Source organism: Triticum urartu, chromosome 5 (assembly GCF_003073215.2).
Source record: "Triticum urartu cultivar G1812 chromosome 5, Tu2.1, whole genome shotgun sequence".
Taxonomy (NCBI): domain Eukaryota; kingdom Viridiplantae; phylum Streptophyta; class Magnoliopsida; order Poales; family Poaceae; genus Triticum; species Triticum urartu.
The window spans coordinates 571,822,336-571,837,778 of record NC_053026.1 but is presented as its reverse complement, the minus strand read 5'-3'; positions in this window follow the sequence as shown (position 1 = coordinate 571,837,778).

Sequence of the window (15,443 nt, the reverse complement as noted above, 5' to 3'; positions counted from 1 at the left end):
AGACAACACCATGTCCCTAGTAAGCCTCTAGTTGACTAGCTCGTTGATCAATAGATGGTTATGGTTTCCTGATCATGGACATTGGATGTCGTTGATAACGGGATCACATCATTAGGAGAATGATGTGATGGACAAGACCCAATCCTAAGCCTAGCACAAAGATCATGTAGTTCGTATGCTAAAGCTTTTCTAATGTCAAGTATCATTTCCTTAGACCATGAGATTGTGCAACTCCGGGATACCGTAGGAGTGCTTTGGGTGTGCCAAACGTCACAAGTAACTGGGTGGCTATAAAGGTACACTACAGGTATCTCCGAAAGTATCTGTTGGGTTGGCACGAATCGAGACTGAGATTTGTCACTCCGTGTAACGAAGAGGTATCTCTAGGCCCACTCGGTAGGACATCATCATAATGTGCACAATGTGACCAAGGAGTTGATCACGGGATGATGTGTTACGGAACGAGTAAAGAGACTTGCCGGCAACGAGATTGAACAAGGTATCGGGATACCGACGATCGAATCTCGGGCAAGTACAATACCGCTGGACAAAGGGAATTGTATACGGGATTGATTGAATCCTTGACATCGTGGTTCATCCGATGAGATCATCGTGGAACATGTGGGAGCCAACATGGGTATCCAGATCCCGCTGTTGGTTATTGACCGGAGAGTTTTCTCGGCCATGTCTGCATGACTCCCGAACCCGTAGGGTCTACACACTTAAGGTTCGATGACGCTAGGGTTATAGGGAAAGTATGTACGCGGTTACCGAATGTTGTTCGGAGTCTCGGATGAGATCCCGGACGTCACGAGGAGTTCTGGAATGGTCCGGAGGTAAATATTAATATATAAGAAGTATGGTTTTGGCCACCGGAAGTGTTCCGGGCATCACCGGTAGTGTACCGGGACCACCGGAGGGGTCCGGGGGTCCACCAGGTGGGGCCACCAGCCCCGGAGGCTTACATGGGCCAATAGTGGGAAGGAACCAGCCCCTAGGTGGGCTGGGGCGCCTCCCACCAAGGCCCAAGGCGTCCTCAAGGGGAGAGGGGGCAAACCCTAGGCGCAGATGGGCCCTAAGGCCCACCCTAGGTGCGCCCCCCTCTCTCTCCCCCTTGGCCGCCTCCCAGATGGGATCTGGGGGCTGCCGCCACCCCTAGGGAGGGAACCCTAGGTGGGGGCGCAGCCCCTCCCCTTCCCCTATATATACTTGAGCAAAGGGGGCAGCCCAACACGCGATTCAATCTCCCTGTTGGTGCAGCCCTACCCCTCTTCCTCCTCATCTCTCGTGGTGCTTGGCGAAGCCCTGCTGGAGTACCACGCTCCTCCACCACCACCACGCCGTCGTGCTGCTGCTGGATGGAGTCTTCCCCAACCTCTCCTTCTCCCCTTGCTGGATCAAGGCGTAGGAGACGTCACCGGGCTGTACGTGTGTTGAACACGGAGGTGTCGTCCGTTCGGCACTAGGATCATCGGTGATTTGGATCACGACGAGTACGACTCCATCAACCCCGTTCACTTGAACGCTTCCGCTTAGCGATCTACAAGGGTATGTAGATGCACTCTCCTTCCCCTCGTTGCTAGATTACTCCATAGATTGATCTTGGTGATGCGTAGAAAATTTTGAATTTCTGCTACGTTCCCCAACAGTGGCATCATGAGCTAGGTCTATGCGTAGTTTCTATGCACGAGTAGAACACAAAGCAGTTGCGGGTGTCGATATTGTCTATTTACTTGCCGTTACTAGTCTTATCTTGATTCGGCGGCATCGTGGGATGAAGCGGCCCGGACCGACCTTACACGTACTCTTACGTGAGACTGGTTCCACCGACTGACATGCACTAGTTGCATAAGGTGGCTAGCGGGTGTCTGTCTCTCCCACTTTAGTCAGATCGGATTCGATGAAAAGGTTCCTTATGAAGGGTAAATAGAAATTGGCAATTCACGTTGTGGTTTTCGCGTAGGTAAGAAACGTTCTTGCTAGAAACCTATAGCAGCCACGTAAAAACTTGCAACAACAATTAGAGGATGTCTAACTTGTTTTTGCAGCAAGTGTTTTGTGATGTGATATGGCCAAAAGGATGTGATGAATGATATATGTGATGTATGAGATTGATCATGTTCTTGTAATAGGAATCACGACTTGCATGTCGATGAGTATGACAACCGGCAGGAGCCATAAGAGTTGTCTTTATTTATTTATGACCTGCGTGTCAACATAAACGTCATGTAATTACTTTACTTTATTGCTAAAGCGTTAGCCATAGTAGTAGAAGTAATAGATGACGAGACAACTTCAAGAAGACACGATGATGGAGATCATGGTGTCATGCCGGTGACAACGATGATCATGGAGCCCCGAAGATGGAGATCAAAAGGAGCAAAGTGATATTGGCCATATCATGTCACTATTTGATTGCATGTGATGTTTATCATGTTTTACATCTTATTTGCTTAGAACGATGGTAGCTTAAATAAGATGATCCCTCACTAAAATTTCAAGAAAGGTGTTCCCCCTAACTGTGCACCGTTGCGAAGGTTTGTTGTTTCGAAGAACCACGTGATGACCGGGTGTGATAGATTCTAACATTCGAATACAACGGGTGTAAGCCAGATTTACACAGCAAAAACACTTAGGTTGACTTGACGAGCCTAGCATGTACAGACATGGCCTCGGAACACGGAAGACCGAAAGGTCGAGCATGAGTCGTATAGAAGATACGATCAACATGAAGATGTTCACCGATGTTGACTAGTCCGTCTCACGTGATGATCGGACACGGCCTAGTTGACTCGGATCATGTTTCACTTAGATGACTAGAGGGATGTCTATCTGAGTGGGAGTTCATTAGATGAACTCAATTATCATGAACATAGTCTAAATTGTCTTTGCAAATATGTTGTAGATAAATAGCTCACGTTGTAGCTCCCTGTTTCAATACGTTCCTAGAAAAGACCAAGTTGAAAGATATTGTAAGCACTGATGCGGACTAGGTCCGTAGTCCGAGGAGTGTCCTCACTGCTACACAGAAGGCTTACGTCTTTGATGCACCGCTCGATGTGCAAACCCCTACAACGTCGTCTGTGGATGTTGTAAACACCTAAGAGACACATCCTGATGACTACTTGATAGTTTAGTGCACCACACTTTACGGCTTAGAATCGGGATTCCAATGATGTTTTGAACGCCATAGAACATATGAGATGTTCCAAGAGCTGAAATTGGGATTTCAAGCTCATGCCCATGTTAAGAGGTGTGAGACCTCTGACAAGTTCTTTTGCCAACAAGATGGAGGAGAATAGCTCAGCTAGTGAGCATGTGCTCAGAATGTCTGGGTGCAACAATCACTTAAATCAAGTGGGAGTTAAACTTCCAGATAAGATAGTGATTGATAGAGTTCTCTAGACACTATCACTAAGCTACTAGATCTTCGTGATGAACTATGACATGCAAGGGATGGAGTTGATCCCGGAGCTGTTCGCGGTGCTTAAGACCGCAAAAGGTAGAAATCAAGAAGGAGCATCAAGTGTTGATGGTTTAATAAGACCACTGGTTTCAAGAAGGGCAAGGGCTAGAAGGGAAACTTCATGGATGGCAAACCAGTTGCCGCTCCAGTAAAGGAACCCAAGGTTGAACCCAAACCCGAGACTAAGTGCTTCTATTGTAAAGGGGACGGCCACTGGTAGCGGAATTACCCCAAATGCATGGTAGATAAGAAGGCTGGCAACTTCAACAAAGTATATACGTGTTATTAATGTGTACCTCGCTAGTACTCCTGGTAGCACCTGGGTATTGGATACCGGTTCAGTTGCTATTACTGGTGACTTGAAGCAAAAGCTACGGACTAAACGGAGACTGGCTAAGGGCGAGGTGACGATGTGTGTTGGAAGTGTTTCCAAAGTTGATGAGATCACCATCGCACGCTCCATCTGCCTTCGGGATTAGTATTGAACCTAGATAAATGTTATTAGGTGTCTACGTTGAGCATGAATATGATTAGATCATGTTCATTGCAATACGGTCATTCATTTAAGTTAGAGAATAATGGTTATTCTGTTTACATGAATGATACCTTTCATGGTCATGCACCATATGTGAATGGTTCATTGAATCTCGGTCGTGGTAATACACATGTCCACGCCAAAAGATGTAGAGTTAATAATGATAGTACCACTTTCTCGTGGCACTGCCGCTTAGGTCATATTGGCGTAAGATGCATGAAGAAACTCCATGTCGATGGATGTTTGGAGTCACTTGATTTTGAATCGCTTGACACATGCAAGCCATGCCTCATGGGCGGGATGACTAAGACCCCGTTTTCAGGTACAATGAAATAGGCAAGTGACTTGTTGGAAATCATACATGCAGATGTGTGTGATCCAATGAGAATTGGAGCATGCGGTGGATATCGCTATTTTCTCATCTTCACTGACGATTTGAGTAGATATAGGTATATTTACTTAATGAAGCACAAGTCTGAAACGTTTGAAAAGTTCAAGCGATTTCAGAGTGAAGTTAAGAATCATCATAACAAGAAGCTAAAATTCCTACGATCTGATCAATGAGAATATCTGAGTTATGAGTTTGGCAAACACTTAAGACATTGTGGAATTGTTTCACAGTTGAAGCCACCTGGAACACCACAAGGTAATGGTGTGTCCAGACATCGTAATCGAACCTTATGAGATATGGTGCGATCTATGATGTCTCTTATCAATCTACCGTTTTCATTTTGAGGTTATGCGTTAGAGACAGCTGTATTCACTTTAGATAGGACACCATCTAAGTCCGTTGAGACGACGTCATATGAACATTGGTTTGGCAAGAAACCAAAGTTGTTGTTTCTTAACGTTTGGGGATGCGATGCTTAAGTCTTCAGCCGGAGAAGCTCGAACCCAAAGCGGACAAACACATCTTCATAGGATACCCAAAGGTGACAGTAGGGTATACCTTCTATCTCAGATCCGAGGGCAAATTGTTTGTCGCTAAGAACGGGTCCTTTCTCGAGAAGGAGTTTCTCTCGAAAGAATTGAGTGGGAGGAAGATAGAACTTGATGAGGTTGTCGAACCTTTATTTCAACCAGAGAGTGATGCAACACAGAAAGATGTTTTCTGTGGAGCCTACGTCTGTTGAATAGGAAGTTAATGATAGTGATCATGAAGCTTCGGATCAAGTTGCTATCGAACCTCGTAGGTCGACAAGGATATGTACTACTCTTAAGTGGTACGGTAATCCTGTCTTAGATATCATGTTGTTAGACAACAATGAACCTACGAGCTATGGAGAAGTGATGGTGGGCCCCTATTCCGACAAATGGTTAGAAACCATGAAATCCGAGATAGGATCCATGTATGGACTTTGGTTGACTTGCCCGTTGATCGGCAAGCCATCGAGATAAATGGATCTTTGAGAAGAAGACGGTCGTGGGCGGTAATATTACCGTCTATGAAGCTCGACTTGTGGGAAAGAGTCTTTTCAAAAGTTCAAGGAGTTGACTACGATGAGAATTTCTCACCCATAGCGATGCTTAAGTCCGTCGGAATCATGTTAGCATTAGCTGTATTTTTCAATTATGAAATCTTACAAATGGATATCAAAACAAGTTTTCTTACCAAGTTTTCATAAGAAAAGTTGTATGTGATACAATAAAAGTTTTTTGACGATCCTAAGGATGCTAAAAGGTATGCTAGCTCCAGCAATCCTTCTATGGACTAGAGCAAGCATCTCGGAGTCGGAATATATGCTTTGATGGAATAATCAAAGCTTTTAGGTTTATACAATGTTTGTTAGAAACTTGTATTTACAAGAAAGTGAGTGGGAGCACTACAACATTTCTGATAAGTATATGTGGATGACATATTGTTGATCCGAAATAATGTAGAATTTCTGGAAAGCATAAACGGTTTGTTTGAAGAGTGATTTTCAAAGGAAGACCTGGATAAAGCTACTTACATATTGGGCATCAAGATCTATAGAGATAGATCAAGACGCCTGATGATACTTTCAAAGAACGCACACCTTGACATGTTTTTGAAGGAGTTCAAAATAGATCAGTCAAGGAAGGGATTCTTACCTGAGTTGTAAGGTGTGAAGTTGAGTAAGACTCAAAGATTGACCACGGCAGAAGAAAGAGGAAGGACGAAGGTCATCCCCTATGATCTTGTCATAGGCTCTATACGGTATGCCATGCTGAGTACCACACCTGATGTGTGCATTGCCACATGTCTGGCAAGAGGGTACAAAGGTGATCTAGGAGTAGATCACCAGATAGCGGTCAAAATTATCCTCAGAGGAATAAGGAAATGTTTCTCGGTTATGGAGGTGATAAAGAGTTCGACGTAAAGAGTTACGTCGATGCAAGCTTAACACCTATCCGGATAGCTCTGAGTAGAGATACCGAATACGTATAATGGAGCAACAATTTGGAATAGCTCCAAGTGGAACGTGGTAGCAGCATCTACGATATAAAGTTTTGCGAAATACATAGGGATCTGAATATGGCAAGACCCGTTGACTACAACCTCTCTCACAAGCATAACATGATCAAACCCAAAACTCTATGAGTGTTTATCACATAGTGATGTGAACTAGATCATTGAGTCTAGTAGACTCTTGGATGTTGGTCACATGGCGATGTGACCTGTGAGTGTTAATCACATGACGATGTGAACTAGATTATTGACTCTAGTGCAAGTGGGAGACTGTTGGAAATATGCCCTAGAGGCAATAATAAATTGGTTATTATTATATTTCCTTGTTCATGATAATCGTTTATTATCCATTCTAGAATTGTATTGATAGGAAACTCAGATACATGTGTGGATACATAGACAACACCATGTCCCCAATAAGCCTCTAGTTGACTAGCTCGTTGATCAATAGATGGTTATGGTTTCCTGACCATGGACATTGGATGTTGTTGATAACGGGATCACGTCATTAGGATAATGATGTGATGGACAAGACCCAATCCTAAGCCTAGCACAAAGATCGTGTAGTTCGTATGCTAAAGCTTTTCTAATGTCAAGTATCATTTCCTTAGACCATGAGATTGTGCAACTCCCGGATACCGTAGGAGTGCTTTGGGTGTGCCAAACGTCACAACGTAACTGGGTGGCTATAAAGGTACACTACAGGTATCTCCGAAAGTATCTGTTGGGTTGGCACAAATCGAGACTGAGATTTGTCACTCCGTGTAACGGAGAGGTATCTTTGGGCCCACTCGGTAGGACATCATCATAATGTGCACAATGTGACCAAGGAGTTGATCACGGAATGATGTGTTACGGAACGAGTAAAGAGACTTGCCGGCAACGAGATTGAACAAGGTATCGGGATACCGACGATCGAATCTCGGGCAAGTACAATACCGCTGGACAAAGGGAATTGTATACGGGATTGATTGAATCCTTGACATCGTGGTTCATCCGATGAGATCATCGTGGAACATGTGGGAGCCAACATGGGTATCCAGATCCCGCTGTTGGTTATTGACCGGAGAGTTTTCTCGGCCATGTCTGCATGACTCCCGAACCCGTAGGGTCTACACACTTAAGGTTCGATGACGCTAGGGTTATAGGGAAAGTATGTACGCGGTTATCGAATGTTGTTCGGAGTCCCGGATGAGATCTCGGACGTCACGAGGAGTTCCGGAATGGTCCGGAGGTAAAGATTAATATATAGGAAGTATGGTTTTGGCCACCGGAAGTGTTCCGGGCATCACCGGTAGTGTACCGGGACCACCGGAGGGGGCCAGGGGTCCACCAAGTGGGGCCACCAGCCCCGGAGGCTTACATGGGCCAATAGTGGGAAGGGACCAGCCCCTAGGTGGGCTGGGGCGCCTCCCACCAAGGCCCAAGGCATCCTCAAGGGGAGAGGGGGCAAACCCTAGGCGCAGATGGGCCCTAAGGCCCACCCTAGGTGCGCCCCCCTCTCTCTCCCCCTTGGCCGCCTCCCAGATGGGATCTGGGGGCTGCCTCCACCCCTAGGGAGGAAACCCTAGGTGGGGGCGCAGCCCCTCCCCTTCCCCTATATATACTTGAGCAAAGGGGGCAGCCCAACACGCGATTCAATCTCCCTGTTGGCGCAGCCCTACCCCTCTTCCTCCTCGTCTCTCGTGGTGCTTGGCGAAGCCCTGCTGGAGTACCACGCTCCTCCACCACCACCACGCCGTCGTGCTACTGCTGGATGGAGTCTTCCCTAACCTGTCCTTCTCCCCTTGCTGGATCAAGGCGTAGGAGACGTCACCGGGCTGTATGTGTGTTGAACACGGAGGTGTCGTCCGTTCGGCACTAGGATCATCGGTGATTTGGATCACGACGAGTACGACTCCATCAACCCCGTTCACTTGAACGCTTCCGCTTAGCAATCTACAAGGGTATGTAGATGCACTCTCCTTCCCCTCGTTGCTAGATTACTCCATAGATTGATCTTGGTGATGCGTAGAAAATTTTGAATTTCTGCTACGTTCCCCAACATGAGGCCCTAGCAGCCTTCAAGCACAATATCCGTGACGAGTGGCTTGCCCGGCACCTTGGACAGGAAAAGCCGAAGTCTATGGCAGCACTCACGACACTCATGACCCGCTTTTGCGCGGGAGAAGACAGCTGGCTTGCTCGTAGCAACAATATGTCCAAGAACCCTGGTAATTCAGATACTAGGGACAATAGTGGCAGGTCGCGTCGCAACAAGCAGAAGCGCCGCATTAACGGCGACAATGCTGAGGATACGGCAGTTAATGCCGGATTCAGAGGCTCTAAATCCAGTCAGCGGAAAAAGCCATTCAAAAGGAATCCTAGGGGCCCGTCCAGTTTGGACCGAAAACTCGACCGCTTGTGCCAGATACATGGCACCCCCAAAAAGCCAGCCAATCACACCAACAGGGATTGTTGGGTGTTCAAGCAGGCAGGCAAGTTAAACGCCGAAAATGAAGACAAGGGGATGCATAGCGATGACGACGAGGAGCCCCGGCCGCCGAACAACAGTGGACAGAAGGGTTTCCCCCACAAGTGCGGACGGTGAACATGATATACGCAACCCACGTCCCCAAAAGGGAGCAGAAGCGCGCGTTACGGGACGTATACGCAGTAGAGCCGGTCGCCCCAAAGTTCAACCCATGGTCCTCCTGCCCGATCACCTTTGATCGAAGGGACCATCCCACTAGCATCTGTCATGGCGGATTCGCCGCATTGGTTCTAGACCCAATTATTGACGGATTTCATCTCACTAGAGTCCTTATGGACGGCGGCAGCAGCCTGGACCTGCTTTACCAGGATACAGTGCGGAAAATTGGCATAGATCCCTCGCGGATTAAGCCCACCAAAACGACCTTTAAAGGCGTAATACCAGGTGTAGAGGCCAACTGTACAGGCTCAGTCACACTTGAAGTGGTCTTCGGATCTCCGGATAATTTCCGAAGCGAGGAGTTAATCTTCGACATAGTCCCATTCCGCAGTGGCTATCACGCACTGCTCGGGCGAACCGCATTCGCCAAGTTCAATGCGGTACCGCACTACGCATACCTTAAGCTCAAGATGCCAGGCCCTCGAGGAGTAATTACGGTCAATGGTAACACCGAACGCTCCCTTCGAACGGAGGAGCACACGGCGGCCCTTGTAGCGGAAGTACAAAGCAGCCTCTCCAGGCAGTTCTCTAGTCCGGCTATTAAATGACCGGACACCGTCAAGCGCGTCCAGAGTAACCTACAACAAGACTGCCTAGCACGATCCGAGCAGGCGTAGCAATGCGGCCCCAACCCCAGCCCTCGCAAAAATGCGACACTAGTACTTCGCGTACATAACTACGCTCTAGAAATACCATGGGTACAGGGGGAGGGGCACCATCACGGCATGCCCAAAACACGGCTTAAACCGCACCAGGGGCTGCCGATTTTTTAATTTTCTCTTACTTTCAGGACTCCACTCTTCGGAAGGCCTGTTCGGCAGTTCAATTGCCGCACAAACGATGCAAGAACCAGGGAAGCAGACAAGCCACGCCGCATTACGGAACTCCCAGGTGGTCTCTATCACGAGCAGTATACCTGTTTCGCATACTATTCCGCAGCTTGCCCCTGGAACAGAGATGTTACATAGTCCAACTTTTAGCTTATCGCATTATTTATATCGTTCTGCTTTGATCGCAGCCCTCTTTAATAAACAGTGCGTAGCTTTTGTCTATTTTCGCATTACTCTTTTTTTATTTATATATGTTCCTTAACGATATATTGCACCCATACACTTTAGTACGGCCTAAATACGCCAGGGGCTTTAGTACCCCTCAATATGGTGTGAGAAGTCCGAACACTTTAACAAGTGCGGCACCCCGAACTTATAGCATTATATGCATCGGCTCCGAATCATGTCTTGGGTCAATAGTTGGGTTTGCTCGGCTCCTATGTTTTGGTGCCTTACGTTCCGCTATATCGGCTAAGGTAGCACTAGGAGAACCACTGCGATTGTGCCCCAGTTGAGCTGGGTTGAGCACCTCAGTGGAGAAAGCTAAAACTGACTGTCATGATGAAGCGAGAGCTGGTCGCTGTTTGAGAGGTTTTTCGAGTCCCTAACGACTTATGCCGCTTAAAGCGAGGAGCCAGCTCTGTCCGGCCAAGGCGTGGATAGCGCCCCGAACTCGGTCTTCCGAATACCAGGGGCTTCGCCAAAATTTAAAATTATAGAATTCTATGGCTAAGTGAGAGTGTTCATGCATTATAGTCTGATTGCCTCGTTCGTTGGGCTGAGCGCCTCCCTCGAAGGACCCAAACATGGGAAAAAGAGCGCTCAGGTTTATCCCTGAACACCCCAGCACTAGCGGCACGGGGGCAGAAGCCGACGACTTGCCATCTCTCAGAATTGATAAACAGCCGCACAGAAGGTAATATTTTAAATTCCAACAGCATTGCTTAGCGCATATGAACAAGTTTTCAGCGCACAGGACAAAACGAGCAAGTTTCACTCAAAAATTACATCCCTAGAACATTCATTCGCCACAAGGCAGGCACCCTTCAGAACATCCTTATAATAATTCTCGGGCTTGCGATGCTCTTTCCCCGGCGGTGGCCCGTCCTTCACAAGCTTCTCAGCATCCAGCTTGCCCCAGTGCACCTTAGCACGGGCAAGGGCCCTACGGGCACCTTCAATGCAGACGGAGCGCTTGATGACTTCGAGCCTTGGACAGGTCACCACCAGCCGCCGCACCAGCCCGAAATAGCTCCCAGGTAGAGCCTCTCCAGGCCACAGCTGAACTATGAGGCCCTTCATGGCCTGTTCGGCCGCCTTGTGGAGCTCGACCAGTTGCTTCAACTGGTCGCTCAGGGGCACGGGGTGTCCGGCCTCAGCATACGAGACCAGAACACCTTCTCTGTCGAGCTGCCCTCCTCGGCTCGGTAGAATACGGCGGCATCGGACACACTCCGGGGAAGATCTGCGAACGCTCCTAGAGAGCTCCGGATTCGGGTAAGTAACAAGTAACTCACGTTTATGTGTTTGCTTTGCATAAAGAATGCCTTACCCGCCGCTATCTTCTTCACCTCATCCAACTCCTGGAGGGTCTTCTGGGATTCGGCCTTGGCAGACTTGGCATTTTCAATAGCCACCGCAAGCTCGGACGCTCGCGTCTTTGAGTCAAGCTCCAAACTCTCATGTTTTTCCATGAGAGCCTGGAGCTCTTGTCGTACCTTGCCAACCTCGGCCTCATACTTCTCCCGCTCGGTGCACTCTGTGGCCGCCCTCTTCTCGGCCTCGACCAGCGCTTGCTTAAGGGTCGCCACCTCAGACGTGGCCCCTACAATAGCCATGATAATCCTGTCATTTTTTGCAATTGCACCTTTTTATATATATTTAAACAAGGTATTTCTTACCTTCATTGTCCTCAAGCCGCTTCTTGGCACGCCCGAGCTCTTGCTCGGACCGCTTGAGGTTCTGCTTTAGCGTGTCCACTTTCGCAGTCAGTGTGACGGACGCAAGCAGAGAAGCCTGCATACGCATATTGACTCCTTTTTGTTAGACTCCTGCGAATTTTATTTGATCCTCTATTCGGCTTTTCTTCCCGAACGCCAAACAGAGCATCAGGGGCTACTGTCTATGTGGTAATATTATTTACACATTCTTTACTTACCTCAAAGCCTGTTAAAAGGCTAGTACAAGCTTCAGTCAGTCCGCTCTTGGCGGACTGAACCTTCTGGACCACCGCACTCATAATGGTGTGGTGCTCCTCGTCGATGGAGGCGCCTTGGAGCGCCTCCAACAGATTGTCCGGCGCCTCCGGTTGGACGGGGGTCACCGGCACGGTGGGCTTGCTCCTCTTGGAAGGAGGTCCCCCGCCGGACTCTGGAACCTTTGAAGGTTCCGGAGCGGTGTCCGGCCTAGAGCCGGACTTGGAGCCCTGGGGGGTTTCATCCCCTTTACTCCTGGAGTCCGGGAGGTCGCCTTGCGACGCCTCCAGGACCACCTCCTCCCGGCTTGGAACCTGTTGGGACAACACTTCGGTGTCATCCGTAGGGCAGGGGGAGGAAGCCGTCGGAAGTGAGTTCACATCCGACGAGTCCAGTGAGCCGCTCGACGATGCGTCGAGTCGGTCTTTGGGTGGGCTGCATAAACATATTCGACATAAGGGAAAGCTGTGCAATAAACGAATACTATGAATTACTCTGGTATCCGGATACTTATGATTTTGCCAGGGGCTTGGCCCTGGGTGGCCACTCCTCTCCACCGTCGTCGGCGTCAGTGGAGTAGTCCAGAGGAAGGGTTTTCCCCTTCTTGGACCCTCCGGCCTCCCCAGAGAGGGTGGCCTTCCTTTTCTTCTCTCCTCCTGCTGGAGGGGGAGAGGTCTCTTCTTCTTCCTCCTCCTCGTCTTCACGGGAGGAATGCGCCTCGGAACCGTCGGATGATGGATCCGACACCTCCTGGCGCCGGGCACTCTTTCGAGTCCCCGTGGCCTTTTTCGCAGCCTTCTTCTCCGGCACCACGTAGGGTGCCGGAACCAGCAGCTTCTCCAAGCGAGTGTCCGCTGGGCCTTCGGGCAAAGGAGGCGGACAGTTGATCTGTCCGGACGTCACCTGCCAATCCTGTCAAAGGTAAGGGAGCTTAGATCCCGCATAGAGTCAAACTATGAAAAACTGATACCCTGTAAAAGGAAAAAACAGCTTACCGCATGAGCGTGACGCTGCATACTGAATCCGCGATCCTCGGTAGCGGATGCTGGGGCCTCGGCGCCCTTGAAAAGCACCTTCCAGGCATCTTCATACGTCGTGTCGAAGAGCCTGCTCAGAGTTTGGTGCTGCGCTGGGTCGAACTCCCACAGGTTGAAAGCCCGTTGTTGACACGGGAGGATTAGGCGGATGAGCATAACCTGGACAACGTTGACAAGTTTGAGCTTCTTGTCCACCAGGGTTTGGATGCATGTTTGGAGTCTGGTCAGCTCTCCTTTTTTACCCCACGACAGGCCCGTCTCCTTCCAGGAGGTGAGCCGCGTAGGGGGTCCGGATCGAAACATGGGGGCTGCGACCCATTCGGGGTCGCGCAGCTCGGTGATGTAAAACTACCCCGATTGCCACCCCTTCAGGGTCTCCACAAAGGAGCCCTCGAGCCATAAGACGTTGGCCATCTTGCCCACCATGGCGCCTCCGCACTCCGCCTGGTTGCCGCGCACCACCTTCGGCTTGACATTGAAAGTCTTGAGCCATAGGCCGAAATGAGGGTGGATGCGGAGGAAATCCTCGCACATGACGATAAACGCCGAGATGTTGAGGACAAAGTTCGGGGCCAGATCGTTGAAATCCAGGCCATAGTAGAACATAAGCCCCCGGACAAATGGGTGAAGAGGGAAGCCCAATCCGTGGAGGAAATGGGGGAGGAACACCACCCTCTCATGGGGCCTAGGGGTGGGGATGAGCTGCCCCTTTTCGGGAAGCCGGTACGCAATGTCGTTAGACAAGTATCCGGCCTTCCTCAGTTTTTTGATGTGTCCCTCCGTGACGGAGGAGACCATCCACTTGCCTCCCGCTCCGGACATGGCTGGAGAAGGTTGAGGTGGGGAGTGCGGACTTAGGCGCTGGAGCTCGAGTGCGCGAGAATGGATAAGCAAGGGAGGAAGAAGGCGTAGGTGAAAAGGTGGATCCTTATCCCCTTATATGGGTGGACGCAACTACGTGTCCCCACCATCCTGGTAAAACTCGCTTATCTCCAAGCGCCGTAATCAATGGCGCGGTTGGGTTACCCATGCCCGTATTGATGAGAATCCCGAAATAAGGGGACACGATCTCTGCTTTAACAAGACGTGCCAAGGAAACCGCCTCGCATGACGCGCTGAGGTGGGATAATGAAACGACTCGGATAAAGGCTTGGCCGTGGTGTGTCACACTATGGAATACGTCAGCGGATTAGATTTGTGTAAATATTATTCTCTCTATGGCAATATGTGGAAACTTATTTTGCAGAGCTGGACACTATCTTTGTGTTCAAAATCTTCTATGAAGTACTTGGAGGAGGAACCCGCCTTGCAATGCCGAAGACAATCTGCGCGCCGGACTCGTCGTCATTGAAGCCTGGTTCAGGGGCTACTGAGGGAGTCCTGGATTAGGGGGTGTCCGGATGGCCGGACTATACCTTCAGCCGGACTCCTGGACTATGAAGATACAAGATTGAAGACTTCGTCCCGTGTCCGGAAGGGACTTTCCTTGGCGTGGAAGGCAAGCTTGGCGATACAGATATGCAGATCTCCTACCATTGTAACCGACTTTGTGTAACCCTAACCCTCTCCGGTGTCTATATAAACTGGAGGGTTTTAGTTCGTAGGACAACATACACAACAACAATCATACCATAGGCTACCTTCTAGGGTTTAGCCTCTTCGATCTCGTGGTAGATCTACTCTTGTACTACCCATATCATCAATATTAATCAAGCAGGACGTAGGGTTTTACCTCCATTGAGAGGGCCCGAACCTGGGTAAAACTTCGTGTCCCTTGCCTCCTGTTACCATCCGGCCTAGACGCACAGTTCGGGACCCCCTACCCGAGATCCGCCGGTTTTGACACCGACAGCAGGCCTCATAAGGACGGACATGAAGCGCTTCTTTGGACGGATCCACATGTGGGCAACGAATGAGACATAGTTCTAGGATGATGTACGGTGGTGTGGGTGTGTTGTAACACCCTCGGTGGAGAGTTCTTGTACCCTTTTCTCTCTATAATGCAAACAATACACATCTATGCGTTATTTGAGAGAGAACAAAAAACGCGCGCACTACACATGCTCGTTATCGCTAGGCGTATTTCTGAGTTTTGACCACTACATCATTAGCACCGTTACTAGCCAATTTGTTTTAAAGTCTCCAATCTCAATCTTATCGCTCTAACTACAAAATAATCAGTCCCACAGAATTCATCTGATAACAAGACCAAGACTCAAATTACAATCAGGTGGCTCAAAAAGCGCCTAAAACTACA